Genomic DNA, 25,309 nt, shown 5'->3' with positions numbered 1-25,309 from the left:
TGTATTGATTTCCTACTTCTGCATTCCAATCCCCTAAGATGAAAGGACATTTTTTTTTTTTTTTGGTGTTAGTTCTAGAAGGTCTTGTAAGTCTTCATAGAACCATTCAGTTTCAGCTTTTTCAGCATTAGTGGTTGGGGCATAGACTTGGATTACTGAGATGTTGATTGATTTGCCTTGGAAACGAACTGAGATCCTTCTGTTGTTTTTGAGATTGCACCCAAGTACTGCATTCTGAACACTTCTGTTGACTGTGAGGGCTACTCCATTTTCTTCTGAGGGTTTCTTACCCACAGTAGTAGATGTACTGATCATCTGAATTAAATTCACCCATCCCTGTCCATTTTAGTTCACTGATTTTAGTTCATTTAGTTTAGTTAGCGAACATTTTAGTTCACTGATTCCTAAAATGTCGATGTTCACTCTTGCCATCTCCTGTTTGACCACTTCCAATTTAACTTGATTCATGGACTTAACATTCCAGGTTCCTATGCAATATTGTTCTTTACAGCATCACACTTTACTTTCACCAGTCATATCCACAACTTGGTATCATTTCCACTTTGGCTCAGCCTCTTCATTCCTTCTGGAGCTCTTACTTTGCTCTTCCCCAGTAGCATACTGGACACCTACTGATCTGGGTGGGCCCATCTTCTGATGTCATATCTTTGTCCCTTTTCATACTGTTAATGGGGTTCTCAACACAAGAATATTGAAGTGGTTTGCCATTCCCATCTCCAGTGAACCATGTTTTCTCAGAATTCTCCACCATGTCCATTCTTCTAGGGTGGCCCTCCATGGCATGGCTCATAGCTTCATGGAGTTACACAAGGCTGTGATCCATATGTTCATTTTGGTTGGCTTTCTGTGATTGTGGTTTTCATTCTGGAGGCTGCAAGATTGTAGTTCTTGCTTCTTCTCTCTGTCCTCTGATGGATGAGATGAGGATAAGAGGCTTTTCCCATCTTCAAAACTTCTCTATTGCATGTTCCAGGACAGTGGAATATAATGACCAAGAGACACATGGACCAGTTCACAAAGCTGTAGTTTTGCCTGACTCCCAAAGAGGCATCTCCAAGTGTTGGCTGCAATTTTGTTAAGTCAAAGAACATGAGGAAGGGAGGGTAAGAGATGTGGGGAGAGAAATGAAGTAATTGTCCTAGATGGTGAAACAGATGAAGAGGACCAACATTTATTAACAGTTCAGCCATAATGCCCTACACTCTGCTTGGAATATTATCCTTGCTTCTCCTTACACACCCTACAAAGGTTCGCACTGGCCCACATCAGTGGGAAGTGATTTCTACTTCCTCTTATTTTCTGAATATTAAGATCACACAGGTTATAACTTAACTATCATTTGCTGCTCCAAAAGTGCAGTGAGGAAGTCTTAGATGTGAAGAATTCTGGGCTAGGGTCCTTGCCCCTCTGACCTTCCCTACAATCTCTTTTCACCAATCCTGAGTCTCTCCTCCCCTCTACAACATTGCCTGGTCCAAGGCTAAGCACATAGCTGACCCTCAATAAATGCTGACTGTTTAAAAGTTAGTCTTACTATTTCCCATCCTGCTCTCCTTTTTACCCAAACACTCTCCCAAACCAACTCCAACCTTCAACCTTCCATAGGTTCATCTCTGCATAAGGGAAAGAGTTTGAGTAGCTCATTCCTACCTTTGCAAAGTAATTTACATTTGCAGGCTTCTGTCACAGGAATAGCATGGGCTCAGACAGAGCAGCTGTTTCTCCACCACAGAGTCTTAAGACTGGCCAACCGGCCTGTATTACTTTGATGCATAACATTCAGGGGGGAAAAAACAAAAGACAGTAATAGGAAAAACTTTTTCCTATGATTCTAAGCTGAGATACATCATGACCCCAGGTTATAACATTCATTCTTGACTCAGCCAAAAGGAAGTTGGCACACCAAATTCTAGTTATAGGCAAGAGAAGATTAGTGCAGAAAACTCTGTCCCATTCATTACCAAGGGTCAAGCCAAAGGTTCAGCAAAATGCTCCACTTCCTCTTAGATTCATTATTAGATTAGTGATCTCTCTCACATCCCAAGCCTAGGAAGGTAAAGAGCCTCAGAGTTCTGGGGAGGGAGATATACTGAGAGGTGAGGAGAGGATCTCAATCCAGGGAAAATCAGTCTATGTTTCACATATGTAACCCATTGTTTCTTTCTGGGGAACAGTGAATGGCCCAGCCAACTCTGTCTTGAACTAAGGGACAAGTGATCACAGCAAAGCTTGAAATGAGAATGACATGCAGAGAGTAAGCTTATATTCTGGATGATAGCTCCCATACACCCCTAAGGTAGTAAGAGTCTTGTGAATTTGCCTATATATAAGGATTTTTAAGCCTTTATATAACTAAATACAGAGGACTTCTGAAGATACTGCAGCTTCTCAGTCTACAGCTAAAAGTCTCTGGCTTATGTGTCAACTTATAACAGCCTAAAGGCAGCTCTAGTGCCAGTACCAAGCAAAAACCTTTACTCTGTGGAAGGCTTACTACCCAGGCAATTTATATATCCTGCTCTTACCTCACCCTTTTGACCAAGTATCCGCTGTCCTTAGGGGATTAGAATTCTATAACTAGGAATGACAGACCTATGAGGGCCCTTAGAAATAACTTGGTTCCATTCCTCATGGCTCAGTAGTGAAACTAAACTCCAGAGGGTTCAGGGACTTGTCCATGGAGACATAGCAAGAGAGTGGAATAGCCAGTACTAGAACTTTTGACTCTTAATCCAGTGCTTTCTTCATACTACCACACTGCTTCTTTCATGACAGAATTAATAACAGCTAACATTTATTGTGGGGTTACTCTGTGTAAGGCCCTGTTCCAAGTGCTTTACTGCATAAATTCATTTAATTCTCATAATAAGGTGATGAGGTGGTTACTATTATCCTGGTTAACAGAATAATAACCTGATGACAGAGAAAAATCTGCTCTATTTATTCCCTGTGAAGTCAGATTTGAACTGTGGTGTTGGAGAAGAGAGAGTCCCTTGGATAGTGGGGATCAAACCCATCAATTATAAAGGAAATCAGTCCTGAATATTCATGGAAGGATTGATGCTGAAGCTGAAGCTCTAGTACTTTGGCCACCTGATATGAAGAATTGACTCATTGGAAAAGACCCTGATGCCAGAAAAGGTTGAAGGCAGGAGGAGAAGGGAACAACAGAAAATGATATGGTTGGATGGCATCACAGACTTGATGGACATTAGTTTGAGCAAGGTCTGGGGAGTTGGTGATGGACAGGGAAGCCTGGCATGCTGCAGTCCACGGGGTCACAAAGAGTCAGACATGGCTGAGTGACTGAACAGAACTGAACTATGAAGTGTGAATGGGGGCCAGAAGCCAGAAAGGTCCATCAATGATAGCCAAACACTGCTATCAGAGAGGAAGAACTATCCTGTGAGAGAATGGGGTGGGAAAAGATGGCTGTAAATCAATCAGTACACCTTAGTATGAATTAATCACAGGACATTTCCTAAAATCTAGCTGAGATCAAATGGCATAGAAGAAATTGGGTTTTAACTGAGGGGAGGAACAGAAGGGAAGGGAAGAGAGAAAAGACAGGAAATTGTCGAGCTACGGCACTTGGGAGCTAAGGGCAAGGGGATGAAGCAAATGAAGTGGGCAATTAGAATACCCTGAAGATAGACACTATGCCCCACACTCACCCATATTAACCCCTTATTTCCTGTAATCAGACTCTCAGGACTCATGAGGTCTACTGTTTTCCATACCAGAAAAAAATACATTAAAATAAACACACACACACACACACACACTATAAAAGGAGGCCCAGTAATCAAAGTTGGGGATGGGAAGAGCAGAGACTCCAGACACAGGGCCTAGTGCTTTCCCATCAGCCCTTTGTCTACTTTTGCAGATGGAGAAGGCCACAAGGCACCTATCTTCCAACCTTGGAGAGCAATATGAGTACAGCCCGTTTCCTGCTCAGGATTCTGTCAGAATCCAAGACAGATAAGCAGGGAAACTCCTCCCACCAGCCCCTGTTCTGCTCCAGAAACCCATTCCCACTGTCCTGATTATCAGCTCTTCTCTGAAACCCTAGCTGACTCATTTCACCTGACCCTCCTCCCAAGTCTTATCCCCCTGGCTCTTTCTCATTTTGCTCCACAGGAATAAAAATGGTAAAACTAACAAAAAGAAAAGCAAATGTGCCTTCATCACTGGTTTGGGGCTAGGAAAAAAGTGATGGAAGCTGTTGACTAAAATCAGACTTCAAGATTATCTGACTTCAACAATGTTCATGACCCAGTTTCTTTAGCCTACATTATCTTGTCCTCTAACCCTACCCCCAACTCCCAACAACCCCCCATCACCAGGGACAGGAAGAACAGAGTACTAACTATATAAACTCTCCCACTTCTAGCTTCAAGGTCCTCAGCCCGAGGGTCCAAACTTCCCTACCCATCTTCATCTTCCAACATCCCAATTCTCTTGACCTCCTGTACCCCAGTCTAGCTTGCAGAATGGTAGTTATGAAAGCATCAAGATATCAACAAACAGGTTGGGGGGATGGGTAAGCAAGGAAAAAGTGAACAAATGGCTTGTTTAAGGGGGCCTAATTCTGGGAGACCAGAGATAGTCTGGGGTAATGGTACTCTGATCACTGTTTCTGATGAGCTATTATGAATAATTTCCCTCTCATTCAGATCGAAGCTGTGAAGGCACAGGGATAAAGAGCACTTCAAAACTTCATAATTTTACCTTTGTGAGTGCCTGCGTCACTCACTGATTTTCATCCCACCTTCCCTCCCCCATCTCTCTTTCTTCTTTTCTTCCCCTTTTGTTTCTCTCCTCAGTCAATACTTGGATTGAAATATACTTGGGAGGAATTTCAAAATGTTGACTACAGTTTTTCACTCCTTGTTCTTTTTTAAATCAGGAAAATGCCATTCTGAAACAGAACAAACTGTGGTGTCTTGTTTGCAAATGGTCATTAATGAGCTTTTCTGGAGCTCAGTTACATTTTATTTGAGGGTGGTCCTCAATTAGGTTTATTAGGATTCAGTTACCTAATAAATGGATGGAAAAAATAGGATAAATAGGCTAGTTTAGAAGGATGCCTTGGGAGCTAGACTGAGAGCTTGGCTTTAGGTGTTAGGCAAGGGCCAGTACTGTCTGCTTGTGTGTCCAAAAGCCAGGCGTGACTTCAGATAGCAACTGTAAGCTAATCGAAGCTAGCTGTAAGCTTTGAGAATCAAACTAGGGGAATGGATAGTGAACCTTCGTAGGCTACTTGTTTCACTGATGCTGCTCTTCCCACTCATAACCCAAAAGGTCATGGTCAAGGGGGCTTCCAAAAAGCACTTGGGAATTCAGGCTGTGCCTTCCTTCCTTCTTCCATTGGCCATTGCCCCCACAGCCCTCAACTGTGGCATTAATAATGGCGTTGGTATCTAAGAACAAGCTCCTAAAATAGCCAGTCCTAGGAGACAGGCCACAGATCCTGGCAGAAAACTGGAGACAGTAAAGACCCTGGGAAAGAAGTGTGAGAGAAGTTCAGATAGGAATATCTGGAATATATCTATCCGAATAGATTCATTACCACCATGTTTTGCAGTGATGGTAGAGCCACTAGAGAGGCAGAATCAAAAACATCAGAACTCAAAGAATTTTGGAGATTATTTAGCTTAGTCTAGACCATCTCTTGGGTACCAACACAGAAGATAATCTAAGAGCCCAAGGAGTTCCACTGGGAGCATACTGGGCTTCCATGGAATACATCTTTGCTGAAAATCACAAATCTAGTCTAATCAAGTTGTATAGATGACAAACCAAAGCCAAGAAAGAGCAAGGTACTTGTCAAAAGTAACACCTCGAACTCAGGTCTCCTGACTCAACACCACAAGAATCAGAAATACTTCAAACTTATGTAGTATTTTAGTTCTTTTTAAACTGTATGTTTTTATTTCCACAGATCATATAATTTGCTCCTTCCTATGGCAAAATAGGTATTATTTTCCCATTGTTTGACCAATGAGAACCTGAAGCTCAGAGTGTGTTGGCAGTCTGTCCAAGATGACATAACAAAGTAGCTTTAGCCACATTACATTCAGATTGACTTTGGCAAATCAGCAGTGCCCAAAGTGTTAACAGCTTAGAAATAGCTCTGTGATTCCCACCCATAACCTCCATCACTAAGCTATACTTCTTACATCATCTGTCTCAGAGAAAGGACATCAGTCAGCACTAAAAACGTTCCAAGTTGTTTTATCCTTCCATATGCCTCTATTGCACTCCACCCCAAAATCTTCAGATACACCAAGAATGCCAAGGCAGATGTGGAAATTCCTTTCTTTAGGTATATGGGTTTGCACTTATTTTCAGGCTAAATTCATCTGTTTCTTAATTTTTTGAACATCTAATGTTTAAGGCCCTTAAAGAAAAAGAAAACAGAAAATGTAATACTTTTTATGCATGTAGCTAATTAGATAGTATAATAGCTAGTTCAGGTGTGGAGCATGGGGAAGAGGAAGGAGAGAGTGAGAGAGGCTGAAACTTCAGAGAAGAGTGTACATTTCCTCTAAAGTACATGCATTTTGAAGGAATGGACTTTGGGATGACCATGTGGAAGAGGCATTAAAAGATAAACAAAATTTAGTCATGTGGAGATGGGAGGAGTAAAAAATATTTCAGATGGAAGGCCTGAGGAAAAAAAAGAGGATACAATTTTTGGTGTGCATATGAAGAAAAGCAAGTTGCTAAATTTGGCTGAATTCAGGAGTTTTAAACTAGAGTAGAAGGGATAGCAATAGAGAGGCAGTTTGTTGTCAGAGTTAGACTTAAGGCTAAAGAGCTTGGACTATATTCTGCATTGTGGGACTGTTGACATCATCAGATTTGTTTTAAGCAGGAGAGTGATGCCATCATATTTGTTTTTAAACAAATTGTCCAGGAGAGAAATTATGACAGCTTGAGGATGAAAATAGTGAGATGGGTTGAAAGGAAGGAATTTTCAATCAGCCAAATTATGTTTTTGGAAAAACTCTGAGTTCTGCAAGATCATCACTGTATAAGACATATTACAAAATAAAGAGCTTTCACAGATCCACGAGCAAAATATGAACAAGTTACCACAGACAAATGAGCACTAATATGAAAAGAAAATTTATAGAAAAGAAATATAAATGGCTAAGTGTATTTTTATATGCTTAACCTCTGCAGTAGTAAGGAATATGTAAATGGCTCAAAAAACCATATTTCATTTGTACAATGTACAGAATTTGAAAGATGACTTAATGAATGTATAGAAAGAGGGATATGTGATAAAGCAAATACAGTTAAATGTTAATGGTAGTATCTAGGTAGTGGATATATGGGTGTTCACTGTATAATTCTTTCAACTTATCTGTATGTTTGAAAATATCCATAATGAAATATTGGAGGGGAGGGGCAGAATTTTAAAGCATAACTCTTTTGGCACAACAATTTCATTTCTAGGAATCTACCTTACAGACATAGATGTTCACATGTACATAATAAATAACCAAAGAGGTATCCTGAAGCCTTATGTGTCATAGGAAAGAATTGGAAATCATTTAGCTATACATCAGAAGAAATATTAAAATACACTATGGTATACCCATACTATGAAATATGTAGCTGTTTTTAAAAATGAGGTAGATCCATATACTGAAATGAGATGTCCAAAATATATTGTGAAGTCAAAAATGCAAATTACTGACTCAGCTATAAAGTGTGATCCATTTAAATTTAAAAGCAAAACTATTAGGTTGATATGGATGTATATAGTTTTGGATACATATAGAAAAAAGGATTAGAAGAATACACAGAAAATTGTGAACTATATTTACCTCTGGGAGGAAAATATGGATGTAAGGAGCTTTTCCTTCTTATTCTGTGTACTTTTATATAGTTCGAATTGTCTGCAATATGACTGTTGACTGGGGCTTCCCAGGTGGCGTGTGTGCTAAGTCGCTTGAGTTGTATTCATCTCTGTGAGTCCCTATGGACGGTAGCCTGCCAGGCTCCTCTGTCGATGGGATTCTCTAGACATGGATACTGGAGCGGATTTCCATGCCCTGCTCCAGGTGCTCTTCCCAACCCAGGGATCCAGGGATCGAACCTGCATCTCTTATATCTTCTGCATTGGCAGAAGGATTCTTTACCACTAGTGCAACCAATAAGAAAGTGACACTAGTGGTAAAAGAATTTGCCTGTCAATGCAGGAGATGCAAGAGAAGCAGGTTCTATCCCTGGGTTGGGAAGATCTCCTGGAAAAAGAAATGGCACCCCACTCCATTATTCTTGCCTGGGAAAATTCAATGGGCAGAAGAGCCTGGGGGGGTGGGTAGGGCAGACTACAGTCCATGGGGCCACAAATGGGCACAACTGAGTGATTGAGCACATAGCACTTTTAACTGTACATTACTTATTTCCCCTGATATTTTATTTATCTGTTTGCCATTCATTTATCTTTGATTTAGCATCCATTTATTAATTATTCATTTATCTACTTATTAATCCATCTATCCATTTTTGATTGAAGTCTTTTTGTAAAGTTTTTTTTTTTAATTTTTACAATATTGTGTTGGTTTTTTCCGTACAACAACGCAAATCAGCCATAATTATACATACACCCCCTCCCTCCCTGGCTTCCCTCCCTTGCCCCCATCCCATCCATTGTTGTGTAGCATAGAGCCCAGTCTGGCACTGTATTTTCTTATCTTTTGATGCATTTCAAAGTAAGTTGCAGAAGACAAAAGATATTATTGACATTGACTATAAAGACTTAGCAGTTAAGTCAACTGGGACAAGGTTGTATATGTTGGATTCTAGGAAAGAGAAGATGACAATGGCTCTGAGGTTCACTGTGTAAACACAAGGCAAAGAGCCCAAAAGCTCCCTTCTGTAAGAAATAGGAAAAAAAAAGGCCCAATGTGCCAGGTGCTAAGGGCAGAGCAATGGTCACTCGAAATCTGAAAAAGAATTGTTGGTAGAGGATGGAAAAGGAAGTGGATTTGAGAAAGGAAATATCCTAAGAATTCAGCTCAATGACACTCCTTCTGACCTTCCTCTAATAAGGACAAGGAGTCCCAGTCTGCAATACAAAGATTCTTTTGTAAGCCTTAGGTTCACAATGAATCCCAGTTTTATAACTTCAAATCTGGACAGTCTCTCTGGATTCATCCATGGGGGATAGAAATTATATATCTTTCCTAGCTCTTTAGAGCTAGAAAGGACCTAAAGACTCACTGAGGCCGAACTCTCCCACTTCCACAAGTAACAGTGGAAAAAGTGAGGCTCAGAGAGGGAAAGAAACTCGATTAAACTAAAGTCTCCTGACTCCCAGGCAAAAGTTCTTTCCATCTCTGTAGCAGGACTGGCTAGGCTTCTTCAATATCACCAGACCACATCAGAAACCTGGATCTACTCTTGATTCCACCAGTGGTTTCCAAAATCTTTTTCTGGACAGGATATACCATTAAATCAAGTCACATGATCTCAAAAAGTCTGTCTTCCCTTGCCCTTCTCCAAGTCTCCACTGTGCCCTATGTCCTTCAGCCTCAGTCAGACAGTGAGGATTACACTCAGCCCATCAGTGTCATCCTCCATCCCTCAGCAGCCAACAAGGCTGACCACCCTCACTCCTAGCGAAGGGCCAGACCATATGCAGTTCATTGGAAGCCATCTTAAGGATGGCTCACTCCACCCCTATGGTGTTTCTTCTCCATTGTCATTAGGAGGTACTGTCTACCATTAGACAGGGAAGCACTGCCATTCCTTGAACTTCTGAGTAGAATGAAGATTGGGCAAGGCATAGTTTTTTATGGGAGACTACACAATGTCACAGGTGTTTGTTCACTGGCACTGCCCAGCTCAAAAACCAAGCGTGGCTGCAAGCTGCTAATTTTGCCTTTCCAGGAGCAGGTACAAACTGTCAGTCTAGTGCTCAAGGGCTCCGTTTGCAACCCCAATTTCTATTTTCCTTTTTTGGATCAGCAGTCACACTAGCCATTAGCTGTCAGTTCCTTCAAGCTAGGCTTCAACAGTATGTGAAGTGAGAACTTTCATATGTACAAGCTGGATTTAGAAAAGGCAGAGGAACCAGAGATCGATGCCAACATCTGCTGGATCATAGAAAAAGCTAGAGAATTCTAGAAAAACATCTACTTCTGTTTCATTGACTATGCTAAAGCCTTTGACTGTGTATATCACAGCAAACTGTGGAAAATTCTTAAAGACATGGGGATATCAGACTACCTTACCTGCCTCCTGCAAAACCTGTATGCAGGTCAAGAACAAGAAGCAACAGTTAGAACTAAACATAGAACAACAGATTGGTTCCAAATTGGGAAAGGAGAATGTCAAGGCTGTATCTTGTCATCCTGCTTGTTTAACTTATATGCAGAGTACATCATGTGAAATGCTGGGCTGGATAAATCACAAGATGGAATTGAGATTGCTGGGAGAAATATCAATAACCTCAGACAAGCAGATGATACCACCCTTATGGCAAAAAAGTGAAGAAGAACTAAAGAGCTTCTTGATGAAAGTGAAAGAGGAGAGTGAAAAAGTGACTTAAGACTCAACATTCAAAAAACTAAGATCATGGCATTCGGTCCCATCATGTCATGGCAAATAGACAGGGAAACAATGGAAACAGTGACAGACTTTATTTTCTTGGGCTCCAAAATCATTGCATACGATGACTGCAGCCATGAAATTAAAAGATGCTTGCTCCTTGGAAGTAAAGCAATGACAAACTTAGTGTATTAAAAAGCAGAGACATTACTTTGCCAACAAAGGACCATATAGTCAAAGCTATGGTTTTTCCAGTAGCCATGTACAGATGAGAGAGCTGGACAGTAAAAAAGGCTGAGCACCAAAGAACTGATGCCTTCAAACTCTGATGCTGGAGAAGACTCCTGAGACTCCCTTGGACATCGAGGAAATCAAACCAGTCAATCCTAAAGGAAATCAACTCTGAATATTCAGTGGAAGGTCTGATGCTGAAGTTGAAGCTCCAATAGGTTGGCCACCTGATGTGAAGAGCTGACTCGGAAAAGACTCTGATGCTGGGAAATATTGAAGGCAGGCAGAGAAGAGGATGATGACAGAGGATGAGATGGTTGAATGGCATCACTGAATCAATGGACATGAGTTTGAGCAAGCTCCGGGAGATTGTGAAGGACAGGGAAGCCTGGTGTGCTGCAGTCCACGGGGTTGCAAAGAGTAGGACACAACTGAGCAACTGAACAACAACAACATATCCATGAAGGCACATATGTTTTTCATGTGTCCAGGAATTTTGTCCCAGTTTCTGCTATCTTCCTCTGTTAGTGTAAACCCTACCCAGAGCACTTCAAGGCCCACCACAAATGCCTCTTGAGGACCCACCCAAACCAGAAATTCTCATCTAATACCAGAAAGTCTTAAAGTTTCAGGCCTCAGAAGGTGGGCTGACCTGCCTTAAGTGACCAGCCAAGATTAGAATCTAAGGCTCCCAAATTTCTAACCTAGTGTATTTTTATGGCTCCACATGATTTCTGTCTTTTCTGTACACCCCCCTCAAAGCAACATTCTGCCTTATAATACGGTCTGTGATCCTTGTACCTGCCTTTCCCATAAATGACTTGAAGCTCTCTAAGGGCAAGAGCCTATTTCATCCATTACTCTCTGTCCTCATCTCCATTTGCTCAGTACAATGTACCACACCAGCAGATGCTCTGCGTTTTTGCATAACAAGACAGAGCAATTGCCTTTGCAGTGACTAAAAAGCAATGCAGTTGTCATTGGACAATCTAAGCAACATCAAAGGAGGCCCTGAGTTTTTACTCTTCAGAGACCTTGGCTGTTGGGAAACACTACAGCCATTCAAAGTGTATCTGTTGGATGGACATTAGAGTCACACCTCAGCCAGTGAAAGAAGGGAGAGGCATTTTAGTTCCTTTAGGGATCCATCTTCAAGATGTTGTGGAGATCCAATTCTACAACTCCTGTAAATTCAAGAGTGCAAAAAACTAAAGCCCATTTTTTTTACAATTTTATTTTTACTGGTCAAAGGGATTTTTTTCAGGTAACCCAGTGAAGTCTAATTCTCTGACTTTAAAGAAGAGGGACTTGAAGTCCAGAGAGATGATGGTATTTCTCTAAAGTCACGGCATGAATGAATGATTGACTCTCCCAATATCTTGTACAAGCCTTTTTCAGCCCCAGCAAATGAATAGATGGTTGTCACAAACCTCGTCTTAAGAACAGAAAGAGCTGCAGCCTAGACGAACAGAGACTCTGTTACTTCCTGGCATTCCATTTTATCATTGGACATATCCAAACCTTGCTAAGTGTTAAATGGGATAATTTATGTAAAGAAGTGAAAATGAAAGTGAAGTCGCTCAGTCGTGTCCGACTCTTTGTGACCCTGCGGACTATAACCTACCAGGTTCCTCTGTCCATGGGACTCTCCAGGCAAGAATACTGGAGTGGGTTGCCATTTCCTTCTCCAGGGGATCTTCCCGACCCAGGAATTAAACCGCGGTGTCCCGCCTTGCAGGTGGACATTTTAACCTCTGAGCCACCAGGGAATTTATGTAAAGCACTTAGCAAATTGCCTGATACACAATAAAAATACTCCTCCCTCCCTGTTAGAATGAAGTTCCTTTATAGTAAGCTTAATTCTGCCTCCTGGTGGTTTCCACTCTGTTGAAATCTGACCCATCCTAGGTCCTCCTGTCTAGAGACACTTAGGACAAATAATCCTTTTCCACATGACAGCTTTGAAGGCATGTGAAGAGAGCACCCTTGCTCTACTTCCCTTCCTTCAAAATGGTTCACTGCAAGACTATCCTTCACCCACTCAGATTTCATCTTCCTGCAAATAGGGGGACTAAGGTTGGCCTCATTTTCCACAAAATCATTACATTTATAATGAGAGGTTGTCATTTGGTCTCTGCCTGGAGAATTGGGCCAACAGAAGTGCACTTACCTTGTGGCCTCAAACCCCTTACAACACAAGCAAAGGCTGAACTGAGCACAACACCCCAAGGTGGCCAAGTGTTGAAGTGTTCGGTCCTCAGGTGAGCCAGTAGCTTCACACTGCCACTGGTAGCTTCCCCAACACTGTCCTTGGCTCCTTACCTCCCCCATCTCTCTTCCTCATTTCCCCATCCCATTCCCACGGTAGAACTCAGCTACCCTACATCCCTAAATCTGTAGGCTCAATTGTTGAACCATGTAAACTGTTAAGCCTTGAGTCGCGCCAGGCAGGTGCTCCTGCTCAACTACCTATCCTGGCATGCCCCAGTGGTCCCTGCAGGCCCCCCAGGTAGCCCTTGTCTCGAGCATTTTCCCCAAGCTGGTGGCAAAAGTGGACCTTTGCCCTGGCGGGCACAAGACACTAGTTCAGCAGAGAGCCTACAGTGGGAGTTACCTTGCAAGCATTGAGTGGTTGAAGCGCTCCGTTGGACGACTGGACCTAGAGGTGGATGGGTCCTCACCTAGGTTGCGCTCCTTTCGCCACGGTCAGGCCTGGAATAGAGCGGCAGGCTGGATGGAGGGTTCCCGTCCCTCGTAGCCAGGAGTTGGACTGACCACTGATGAGCAGCAGGGCTAGGGGGCCGGCAGAGGATAGCACAGAGGCAGCTTCGGAAGGGGCGCCGCTGAGGAGGGAGCGCTGCTGGTCGCCGCCTAGGCAGCCCAAAAGAGAGAATCAGCCACCGGTTTCTGTGACAGCCCCTGGCCCCCAGCTGCGCCTCGCTTGTAGGCCGCAGTCGCTCTCAGCAGGATACCCGCACGCCCGAGAGCTCTGGCGGAGGTGCCTGCGGCGTCAGCTAGGGGTCAAGGAGGTTTGAATTCAACTGAGCCTCTCCTGGCGCTGCTGCTCGCCAGCTACTGGGCGTCAGGACGGCGGGTTCCTCGGGTCACAATTGGCGGAAGACGGAGCCTTAGAGGCGAGTAAAGTGAGTAGGAGTGGTAGGGAGGGGCCCCAATCCTGAAGTTCAGATCGGAACTCTGCTGCCTGCACGGAGAAGGCTGGCTGAAGGCCAACGCACACTCCCTCCCAGGGGCGGACTTGGGCGGCCTAGATACTCTAGGGGTGGAGGCGGAGGTACCGGAGCTAGGGTGAGCGGCAGAGCGTCAAACTCGCTGCTCGCTAACGCCACCCACCTCCCCTCCCTGCCGTGTGCTTGGGTCGCGAAGACTGACTTGGTCCACCAATACCTGACGTAACACAAACATTTCATTAGCCAAATGGCTGACCTCTCTGGAGCCAAAGGCTGGGAGGGCAGAGTAAGGAGGGATCCTCCCCTTTCCAGGCCCCTCTGAGAGGCCGCCAGAGACTCCTACGGTGCACCACACCCTGGCCTGGAGTCCCCATCTCATGGCTCCGGGAGGCCCAGCGATTTGTGAGGGAAGGGGAGGGTGGGGTGGGATGGCGCGACGGACTGTCGACAACCTTTTCCTGGATCTATTCAATCCGCTACTCGAAGTTTCCTGGCAATTACAACATCCCCAGGAGGGCAGATTCCCCGCCTGTTAATCATGGTGTGCATTTTTAAACCACCTCCCCCCTATCTTTTTGAAAATTTAGCTGGCATGCTTCCAGCCTACAAGCTTGGGATGGTTGGGAAAAGACACAGCTCCACAGCTCAAGTGCGGTGGGCAGGAGGACTTGAATGTTGCTTTCCTTCAGCTCTCACCAGATGTGTACTAGAACACGAAGGAACATTGCCTCTTAGATATCCCACCTCCTGGCTGAGGAAACCTACATTTGAGCCCTTGCTTGCTAGGTGGAAGGAACTGACTTCAGAATTTTTCCGGAGGGCTTAGTGAACACACCTCTGTTTTTAAATAGAGAAGTTAAGCTAATCAACCCAGAAATTATACTAATGAATCTGTATAACATGCCTCAAGCGGGGTGGGGGGGCGGGGTGGACTCACATGAATCACTTCAGCACTCTAAAAACATCAGTGTTCAATGGAGGGAATTGTGTAAGGCAGCACTCCTCTGGAAACGATTTTCTTGAAATTCTGCCAGTAGGTTGAAAAGCAACCATCCTTGACAAATGCGTGTACTGAACAAGTTTATCCTGTAACATTGCCACGGAGATGTGAAAGGGGACCTGACTTTCAGGATAGATGGTCAACTCCATACAAAAGCCAGATCTGGGGCTTCTCTTACATTACACTCCTCCTACTCCTTTCCTACCTCTCATTTTCTCCTTTTGCTCCTAGTCTTCCTTCCAGAGTGTGTAGTATCTGGTAGGAGTCTGAGAAGACTTCACCACCTCCAAACTGAGAGGAAACCTATGAGCTAAGTAAGCTTTCACGTCTTTAGGCCTTCAATGGTGGTGGTTTAGTTGCTAAGTCGTGTCTGACTCTTGTGACCCCATGGACTGTAGCCCACCAGGTTCAGAGGAGTCCATGGGGATTCTCCAGGCAAGAATACTGGAGTGGATTGCCGTTTCCTTCTCCAGGGGATCTTCCCAACCCAAGAATCAAACCCGGGTCTCCTGCATTGCAGGCACATTCTTTATCGACTGAGATGTGAGGGAAGCCCTTAGACCTTCAATATTCTTCATCTATTAAATGACACTAATAAAAGGACCTTCTTCCCAGTATTTTAGAAAGGATTCAATGGGTTGATCTGTGCCTGGCCAATAATCAGAGCTCTGTATTTCTCTTCTTCCTCCAAGACAAAAGAAAGATAGTGATTCCAAGACTGCCTTTTATTCTCATTGTTGTACATGGCCCATTGCCCTTGATGAAGGCAGAACCAGATCACCAATGGATGACCATACTCTGAGGGAAAGGGCCTAGCTTCCTGCTTTAAAAACAAGCCCCTTCATGCTTTCCAAAGGGCCTTTTTTTTTTTTTTTTTTTTAGTCTTCCTTATGCCTTGTAGGATCTTAGTTCCTTGACCAGGGATTGAATTTATGCCCCTTACAGTGGAAGCATGGAGTCTTAAACACTGGACTGCCAGAAGAGTCCCTACAGGCCTGTCTTAATGAGCTCAGATCAGAGACTTCAAAACAAAGGCCAGCTCTTTCTACATACCATATGTAGATCCCTGAGAATATCCCCTGGAGAAGGAAATGGCAACCCACTTCAGTATTCTTACCTGGAAAATTCCATAGACAGAGGAACCTGGGGGCCCTAGTCCACGGGGTCACAAAGGGTCAGACACGACTGAGAAACACAAGTTGCAGGCATGCTTTTGAAAATAGGTAAGAATACATATTTTGATTGCCATAATTCTTCTTCATCATACTCACTCTGATAATAACAACAATAATAATGTCTGTGCTGGGTAACAGCCTCTGCAATTGGGGATAACAAGACAAAAACCCTTTCCCCAGCCCTTATATTTCATCCTGCCATCTTCCTCTTAGATCCATACTTGGGTTTTATGCCTTCCATCAACTTTAAAACATATACCTTTTGTGTAAGACTGAATAATTACTTCACACAAATATCTATATCTTAATCCCCGAGACTTGTAAAATATTACCTTACATAACAAAAGGGACTTTGCAGTTGTAATTAAAGTTCTTGAGATCGGGAGACTATCCTGGATTATCCAGTTGGGCCCTAAATGCAAACACCTGTATCCTTATAAGAAGGAGACAGAGAGAGATTTATACACATGGAGAATAAAAGGATATGAAGATCGAGCAGTGTGAGTTTTAAAGCTACTGACCTTGAGGATTGTATTGATGAAGCCACAAGCAAAGAAATCCCAACTGCCACTAGAAACTGGAAGAGACAAGGAAATTATTCTCCTCCAGAGCCTTTAGAAGAAACAGCCCTGTCAACATCTTGATTTTTGCCCCATAAAACTAATTTTAGGCTTTTGATCTCCACGACAGTAAGAGAATAAATTTAAGTCACTAACTTTGTGGTAATTTGTTGCAGTAGCCAAAGAAAATGAATATACTTTTATAATCATATTTAATTCTATCTCATCAAGTTTGTTGTCTGTGTCTTTGCTACAACTCCCTACCAGATTTTAAGCTACAGTGCACAGCAAAGGGCATTCAACACATTTCTACTTACTGGACAACTAACTAACCTAATGAATGAATGAACTGATGTCACTCATCAGCAAAGTGGTCAGAGCAGGGAAAAAGTGCCTATCTCATTGTAACCTATATCTATTACTTCTATACCTTAATGGTGTGCTGGGTTCAGTTGGTATATTTCTTCTTAAACAAAGAACAATACATTGTGTAATTTCTAAATATCCTACAGGATGTTAATTAGGCAGTATGGTATGCTGAAGTAGTTACGTAAGGGCTTGAGTTTTAAATCCCAGCTCTGTTATCAGTTCACTTATGACCTTGGGTAGGTAATACTCCAACTCAGAGCCTCTGTTTCCCCATCTGTAACATAAGAAAGTTTCTAGACTATTTGGAAGATCCCTTCCAACATTTTTCAATAGTTCTTAGAATTACACCACTGTTCTGTGACTGTCTGCATCCCCTTTATTTTTACACTTTGGTGGGGAGGTGCTAAATCAGTGATGGTGAGGTTGTAAGCAGTAAGAAAAGAAAGAAAATCAAGAAATGATGGTACTGGAAGGAAAGCATCAAAGCTTTTTAATTTTTTTGAAAGGAGATGACATACTCCCATGCACTTGCAGACATAATGTATTTCTGTACCTCCGCTTTGGCCTTTTACAATCACTTTACTCAGAGTACCTCACAGTATATATTCTCATAACACTAACATTCTCTGGTTTCATTTTCTAGTCAATGTCACAGTAATCCTAAGAAAAGAAAAGCAGTGAACCATTACTGGGTTTCCTCAAACACCCGCCCCAAAATGTCACTTGTATCAGGAAAAATATACAGTGGCTTTTCATTGCTTTAGAAATATAGTCTCAAATCCCTTGCATGACATTTGGAAGCTTTCTACGATCTAGCCCTGCCTTCCTTTACTAATCAACTCATCATTATCTGAAGTCTGTGCTTCAGCTAACATTGTCACATCCTTTCCAAAACTTCTGTTTTGCTATGCTGCTCCCACTACTGTCCCCTCGATTCCACTCCCTTTCACCTGCCTAAGGAAATTTTATTAATCTTTCAAAGCTTAACCAAATGACACTTTCTCCATGAAGCCCTCCCTGATCCAGCAAAAATGAAGCACCTCTTCCCTTCCCTTACTTGAACCCTATTTATTTGATATATTGGGATGGCCAAAAAGTTCATTCAGGTTTTTCCATATGATGGTATGATGGAAACCTGAATAAACTTTTTGGCCAACCTAATATTTTCATCTTCTTACACACAGAGTAGAGTCCTGGTAGATACTCACCAAATCAGTCCACAAAATAAACCTAAAATGTCCCATACTTAAAAATGCCCCTCATACATTGTGAGGTAGTTCCTCACAATGTTAATTATAGAGTCACCATATGACCTACAATTCCTCTCCTAGGTTCATAGGAGCATCATTTATAATAGCTGAAACAAACCAAATATTATCAATTGATGAATGGACAAACAAGATGTGGTCTATCCATACAGTTGAGTACTATATATTACTCAACTTTTAGAAAGGATAAACTACAATATGGATGAAACTTAACCATATTATGCTAAGTGATGGAAGCCAGACACAAAAGGCCATATATTACGATTATATTTATATGAAATATCCAGAAAAAGCAAATTCATAGGGATAGAAATTTGGTTAATGGTTGCCAGGGACTGGGGGAGGGAAGGAAATGGGAAACAACTGGAAATGAGTATGGAGTTTCCTTTTGGGGTGCTAAAAAGATAACAGTAATGGTTGCTGAATTCTGAATATATTTAATTTCACTGAGTGGTATACTTTAAAAGAGTAGATTTTTATGGTATGCAAATTATATACAAGAAATATTTTTTAAAAAAACACATGCAATATCCCATGTAAACAAAATCATAGGAAAAGACCAAAATTCCAGTATGGGTTTGTATTTTACTAATAATTCCTCCTTACAGTCTGATTTCTTTTTAGCCTCACCTAATTTCTTCCTGACCTTGGCTTAAACTGCTTCTGACCACCTGTATAGCAGAATCTTTTTAAGTCAGTCAAATGTTTTTCCACAAGCTCTTAACTACCAGTTTCCTTGGAAGCAGACTGCAGGGTGTTAATTGTATAAAATGAATACAGGGCTTCTTCTAACTTTCCCTCTCCAAAAGGACAGTAGGCCTATGACTCAGGCCTATTCTAGATGGTCCTAGTAAGTAGCCAGACTTTTATCCAGTAACCTGTGGGTTACCCCAAACAGCTGTCTGCTCTGCCTGGCAGAGGCCCAAGATGTTTCTCTTCATGCATTCATCACTTAATTGCAAGGAAGGCCTTGCCTGAAAGACATGCTGCTCCCTGCCAACACAATGCAGAGAAGGACTTCACTGAACTTTATCTGGAGGAGGAGGTTGGGGATAGAGGACTGACTAGAGAGAGAGCTCCACAGGAGAAGTAGAGAGAAATCCTTGTCAGTTTGGGACCACTAGGCCGAGAAGGAGGGAGAGAGGAAGCAAAGGAGAGAGTATATATGCCATACATCTCTTTATTGGTGGAAGGGAAGCCATGGTATTTACAGGTCTTTGGGATGGGCCCAATACCTCAGCCAAATGTACCAACCAAATAGAAATACCCATCAAATGCTTTGATAATAGAATAATTCAAGGAGAAATTGCAATCACCTTAGGCCTGAGAAGACTATGTAACTCAGTCAGTTCAGTTGCTCAGTCATGTCCGACTCTTTGCGACCCCATGAACCGCAGCATGCCAGGCCTCCCTGTCCATCACCGATTCCCGGAGTCCACCCAAACCCATGTCCCTTGAGTCGGTGATGCAATCCAACCATCTCATCCTCTGTCATCCACTTCTTCTCCTGCCCTCAATCTTTCCCAGCATCAGGGTCTTTTCAAATGAGTCAGCTCTGCATGATGTGGCCAAAGTGTTTGAGTTTCAGCTTCAACATCAGTCCTTCCAATGAATACCCAGGATTGATCTCCTTTAGGATTGACTGATTGGATCTCCTTGCTGTCCGAGGGACGCTCAAGAGTCTTCTCCAACACCACAGTTCAAAAGCATCAATTCTTCGGCCCTCAGCTTTCTTTATAGTCCAACTCTCACATCTATACATGACCACTACGTAATTGACAATTGGGAAATGGGTAACTTATTAGTTACTTAAGGGATAAAATTCTACGTATATCCTTCTTTATCAGTTCAGTTCATTCAGTTCAGTCACTCAGTCGTGTCCAACTTTTTGCAACCCCATGGACTGAAGCACACCAGGCTTCCCTGTCCATCACCAACACCCAGATTTTACTCAATCTCATGTCCATCAAGTCACTGATGTCATACAATCATCTCATCCTCTGTTGTCCCCTTCTCCTGCCTTCAATCTTTCCCAGCATCAGTGTCTTTTCCAAAGAGTTAGTTCTTCCCATCTGATGGGCAAAATATTGGAGCTTCAGCTTCAGTGTAAGTCCTTCCAATGAATATTCAGGACTGGTTTCCTTTTGGAGTGACTGGTTGGATCTTTTTGCAATTCAAGGGACTCTCAGGGGTTTTCTCCAACACCACAGTTCAAAAGCATCAATTTTTAAGTGCTCAGCTTTCTTTACGGTCCAACTCTCACATCCATACGTGACTACTGGAAAATCCATAGCTTTGACTATTGGGACCTTTGGTGGCAAAGTAATATCTCTATTTTTTAGTATGCTGTCTAGATTGGTCATAGCTTTTCCTCCAAGGAGCAAGTATCTTTTAATTCCATGGCTACAATCACAATCTGCAGTGATTTTGGAGCCCAAGAAAATAAAGTCTGTCACTGTTTCCATTGTTTCCCCATCTACTTGCCATGAAATGATGGGACCGCATGCCATGATCTTAGTTTTGTGAATGTTAAGTTTTAAGCCAGCTTTTTCACACCTCTTTTACTTTCATCAAGAGGTTCTTCAGTTCCTCTTCACTTTCTGCCATAAGAGTGGTGCCATCTGCATATCTGAAGTTATTGATATTTCTCCTGGCAATCTTGATTCCAGCTTGTGCTTCACCCAGCCCAGCATTTCACATGATATACTCTGCATATAAGTTAAATAAGCAAGGTGACAAGATACAGCCTTGACGTACTCCTTTTCCTATTTGAAACCAGTCTGTTGTTCCATGTCTGGTTCTAACTGTTGCTTCTTGACCTACATACAGATTTCTCAGGAGGCAGCTAAGGTGGTCTGGTATTCCCATGTATTTCAGAATTTTCCACAGTTCATTGTGATCTACACAGTCAAAGTCTTCAGCATAGTTAATGAAGCAGAAGTAGATGTTTTTCTGGAACTCTCTTGCTTTTCCTATGATCCAACAGATGTTGGCAATTTGATCTCTGATTCCTCTGCCTCTTCTAATCCATCTGTAAGTTCTCAGTTTATGTACTGTTGAAGCCTAGCTTGGAGAATTTTGATCATTACTTTGCTAGCGTGTGAGTTGAGTGCAATTGTGCAGCAGTTTGAATATTCTTTGGCATTGCCTTTCTTTGGGATTGGAATGAAAACACCTTTTCCAGTCCTGTGGCCACTGATGAGTTTTCCAAATTTGCTGGTATATTGAGTGCAGCACTTTCACAGCATCATCTTTTAGGATTTGAAATAGCTCAGTTGAAATTCCATCATCTCCACTAGCTTTTTTGTAGTGATGCTTCCTAAGGCCCACTTGACTTTGCACTCCAGAATGTCTGGCTCTAGATGAGTGATCACACCATCATGGCTATCTGGGTCATTAAGATCTTTTTTGAAGAGTTCTTCTGTATATTCTTGCCACCTCTTAATAACTTTGGCTTCTGTTAGGTCCATACCTCTTCTGTCGTTTACTGTGCCCATCTTTGTATGAAATGTTCCCTTGGTATCTCTCATTTTCTTGAAGAGAGCTGTAGTCTCTCCCATTCTATTGTTTTCCTCTATTTATTTGCACTGATCACTTAGGAGGGCTTTCTTATCTCTCCTTGCTATTCTTTGGAACTTTGCATTCAGATATCTTTCCTTTTCTCCTTTGCCTTTAGCCTCTCTTCTTTTCTCAGCTATTTGTAAGGTCTCCTCAGTCAACCATTTTGCCATTTTGCATTTCTTTTTCTTGGGGATGGTCTTGATCACTGCTTCCTGTACAGTGTCATGAACCTCCATCCATAGTTCTTCAGGCACTCTATCAGATCTAATCCCTTGAATTTGTTTCTCACTTCCACTGTATATTCGTAAGGGATTTTTTTTAGGTCAAACCTGAATGGTCTAGTGGTTTTCCCTACTTTCTTCAATTTCAGTCTGAATTTTGCAGTAAGGAGTTCATGATCTGAGCCACAATCAGCTTCTGGTCTTGTTTTTGCTGACTTTATAGAGTTTCTCCATCTTCAGCTGCAAAGAACAGAATCAATCTGATTTCGGTATTGACCATCTGGTGATGTCCATGTGTAGAGCCATCTCTTGTATTGTTGGAAGAGCATATTTGCTATGTCTAGTTTACCTTGATTCATGGACCTAAGATTCCAGGTTCCTATGCAATATTGTTCTTTTACAGCATTGGAATTTACTTTCACCATGAGAGGCATCCACAGCTGGGCATTTTTTCTACTTTGGTTCAGTTTCCTCTTTTCTTCTGGAGCTATTTTTCCACTCTGCTAGTAGCATATTGGGCACTTACTGACCTAAGGATTTCATCTTTCAGTGACATATCTTTTTTCCTTCTCATACTGTTCCTGGGGTTCTCCAGGCAAGATTGCTGAAGTGGTTTGCGTTTCCTTCTCCATGGACCTCATTTCTTAGAACTCTCCACCATGACCAGTCTTTCTTGGGTAACCCTATATGGCATTTCTCATAGTTTCACTGAGTTAGACCGCTGTTATCTATGTGATCTGTTTGGTTAATTTTCTGTGATTGTGGTTTCCATTCTGTCTTCCCTTGATGGATGAGGATAAGAGGCTTGTGCAAGCTTCCTAATGGGAGGGACTGGATGTGGGGAAAACTGATTCTTACTCAGGTGGGCAAGGTCATTCTCAATAAATCTTTAATCCAATTTTCTGCTGATGGGTGGGGCTTTGTTCCCTCCCTATAATTTGTCCTGAGGCCAAACTATGGTAAGGGAAATGGTGACCTCCTCCAAAAGGATGTATGCCAGCATGCCCTGCCTCCCAGAACTGTTGTAGTCAGTGCTTCTAACCCTGCGGCAGGCCACTTTTGACCCACACCTCCACCAGAGACTCCGGAACACTCACAGGCAAAGCTGGCTCAGTCTCTTGTGGGATCACTACTCCTTTCTCCTGGGTCCTGGTGTGCACAAGGTTGTTTCTGCCCCCCAAGAGTCTCTGTTTCCTCAGTTCTGTGGGAGCTCTGTATTCAAACCCCACTGGCTTTCAAAGTCAAATTCCCTGTATTTTATATATATATATATATAGACTTCCCTGGTAGCTCTGCTATTGAAGAATCTGCCTACAATGCAGGAAACTCTTGTTAAATTCCTGGGTCAGAAAGGTCCCCTGGAGAAGGGATAGGCTACCCACTCCAATATTCATGGGCTTCCCTGGTGGCTCAGATGGTAAAGAATTCAACTGCAATGCGAGAGACTTGGATTTAATCCCTTGGTTGGGAAGATCCCCTAGAGGAGGGCAGGGCAAGTCACTCCAGTGTTCCTGCCTGGAAAAGCCCCCTGAACAGAGGAGGCCTGGTGGCCTATAGTCCATGGGGTCACAAAGAGTCAGCACACAGGAAACACACACACACACACACATATATATATGCATATATATATATATATATGACATATCTTTAATCATTCATCTATTGATGGACATTTAGGCTGTTTTCATGCTTGGCTATTTAAACAGTACTGCTCTGAACACTGGGGTGCATGCATCTTTTTGAATTAGAGCTTCCTCCAGCTATATGCCCTGGAATAAGATTACAGGATCATATGGTAACTCTACTTCTAGATTTTTAAGGAGTTTCCATACTATGCTCCATAGTGTATGAACCAATTTACATTCTTACCAATAGTGTAAGTGGGTTCCTTTTTCTCCACACTCTCTCCAACCTTTATTGTTGTCAACATTTTAATGATAGCCATTTTGGACCAGTGTGTGGTGATACCCCATTGTAGTTTTCATTTGCATTTCCCTAATAATTAGCGAGGCTGAGCATCTTCTCATATGCCTGTTGCCATTTTATGTTTTCTGAGGAGAAATGTCTATTTTGGTCATCTGCCCATTTTTTTTTTTTAATATTAACTTTTGTGAGCTGTTTATTTACTTTGGAAATCAATCCCTTGTCCATAGCATAATTTGCAAATATTTTCTTTGCTTTATGTTTTGTTTACGATTTCCTTTGCCATGCAAAAATATTTATGTTTAATTAGGTCTCATTTGTTTATTTTTGTTTTTATTTTCATTACTCTAGGTGATGGATCCAAAAAAGTTATTGCTGTAATTTATTTCAAAGAGTATTCTGCCTATGTTTTCCTCTAGGAATTTTATAGTACCTGGCTTTACATTTAGGTCTTTAATCCAGTTTGAGTTTATTTTTGTATTGGTGTTACAGAATGTTCTAATTTCATCTTTTACATGTAGCTGTTCAGTTTTCCCAGCAACACTTATTGAATAGACAGTCTTTTCTCTATTGTATATTCTTCATTCCTTTGTTGTAGATTAATTTAACAATAGGTATGTAAGTTTATTTCTGTGCTTTCTATCCTGTTTCACTGATCTATGTTTCTCTTTTTCTGCCAGTGACATACTGTTTTAATTACTGTAGCTTATTAGTGTAATTTGGAGTCAGGCAGGGTCATTCCTCCAGCACTATTCTTCCTTTACAGGATTGTTTTTGCTATTCAGAGTCTTTTGTATTTACATACAAATTTTAAAAATGTTCTAGTTATATGGAAAATGCCATTGGTAATTTGATAGGGATTATACTATTCTTCTAAAACTCTTCCAAAAACTAGCAGATGAAGGAACACTTCCAAACTCATTCTATGAGACCACCATCACCCTGATACCAAAACCAGACAAAGGTTCCACACACAAAAAGGAAAATCACAGGCCAATATCACTGGTGAACATAGATGCAAAAATCCTCAACAAAATACCAATAAATCAACTCCAATAATATATTAATAGTATCATACACCATGATCAAGTAGGATTTATCCCAGAGATGTAAGAATTTTTCAATATCCACCAATCAATTAATGTGATACAGCACACTAACAAATTGAAGAATAAAAACCACATGGTCATTTAAATAGATGCAGAAAGGTTTTTGATAAA

The 25,309-nt window shown here is 42.0% G+C and overlaps 1 protein-coding gene across 12 annotated transcripts in view; it reads right to left on the bottom strand.

The window, feature by feature from the left end:
* The window catches only part of ARHGEF9 (Cdc42 guanine nucleotide exchange factor 9), a 554,493-nt gene that overhangs the window by 405,025 nt on the left and 124,159 nt on the right, over positions 1-25,309 (bottom strand). For 6 of the 12 annotated variants that reach the window (XM_070366259.1, XM_070366262.1, XM_070366263.1 and 3 more), the window contains exon 1: positions 13,439-13,958. The gene's annotated coding sequence lies outside the window, so the exon portion shown is untranslated. Of the gene's footprint in view, positions 1-13,438; positions 13,963-25,309 lie in introns of those variants that run through there. The other 6 variants (XM_070366261.1, XM_070366270.1, XM_070366264.1 and 3 more) reach the window with 4 other exon arrangements.

The sequence above is a fragment of the Bos mutus genome, chromosome X (genome assembly GCF_027580195.1).
Source record: "Bos mutus isolate GX-2022 chromosome X, NWIPB_WYAK_1.1, whole genome shotgun sequence".
Lineage (NCBI taxonomy): Eukaryota > Metazoa > Chordata > Mammalia > Artiodactyla > Bovidae > Bos > Bos mutus.
This window is presented reverse-complemented; position numbering and strand designations above follow the sequence as displayed.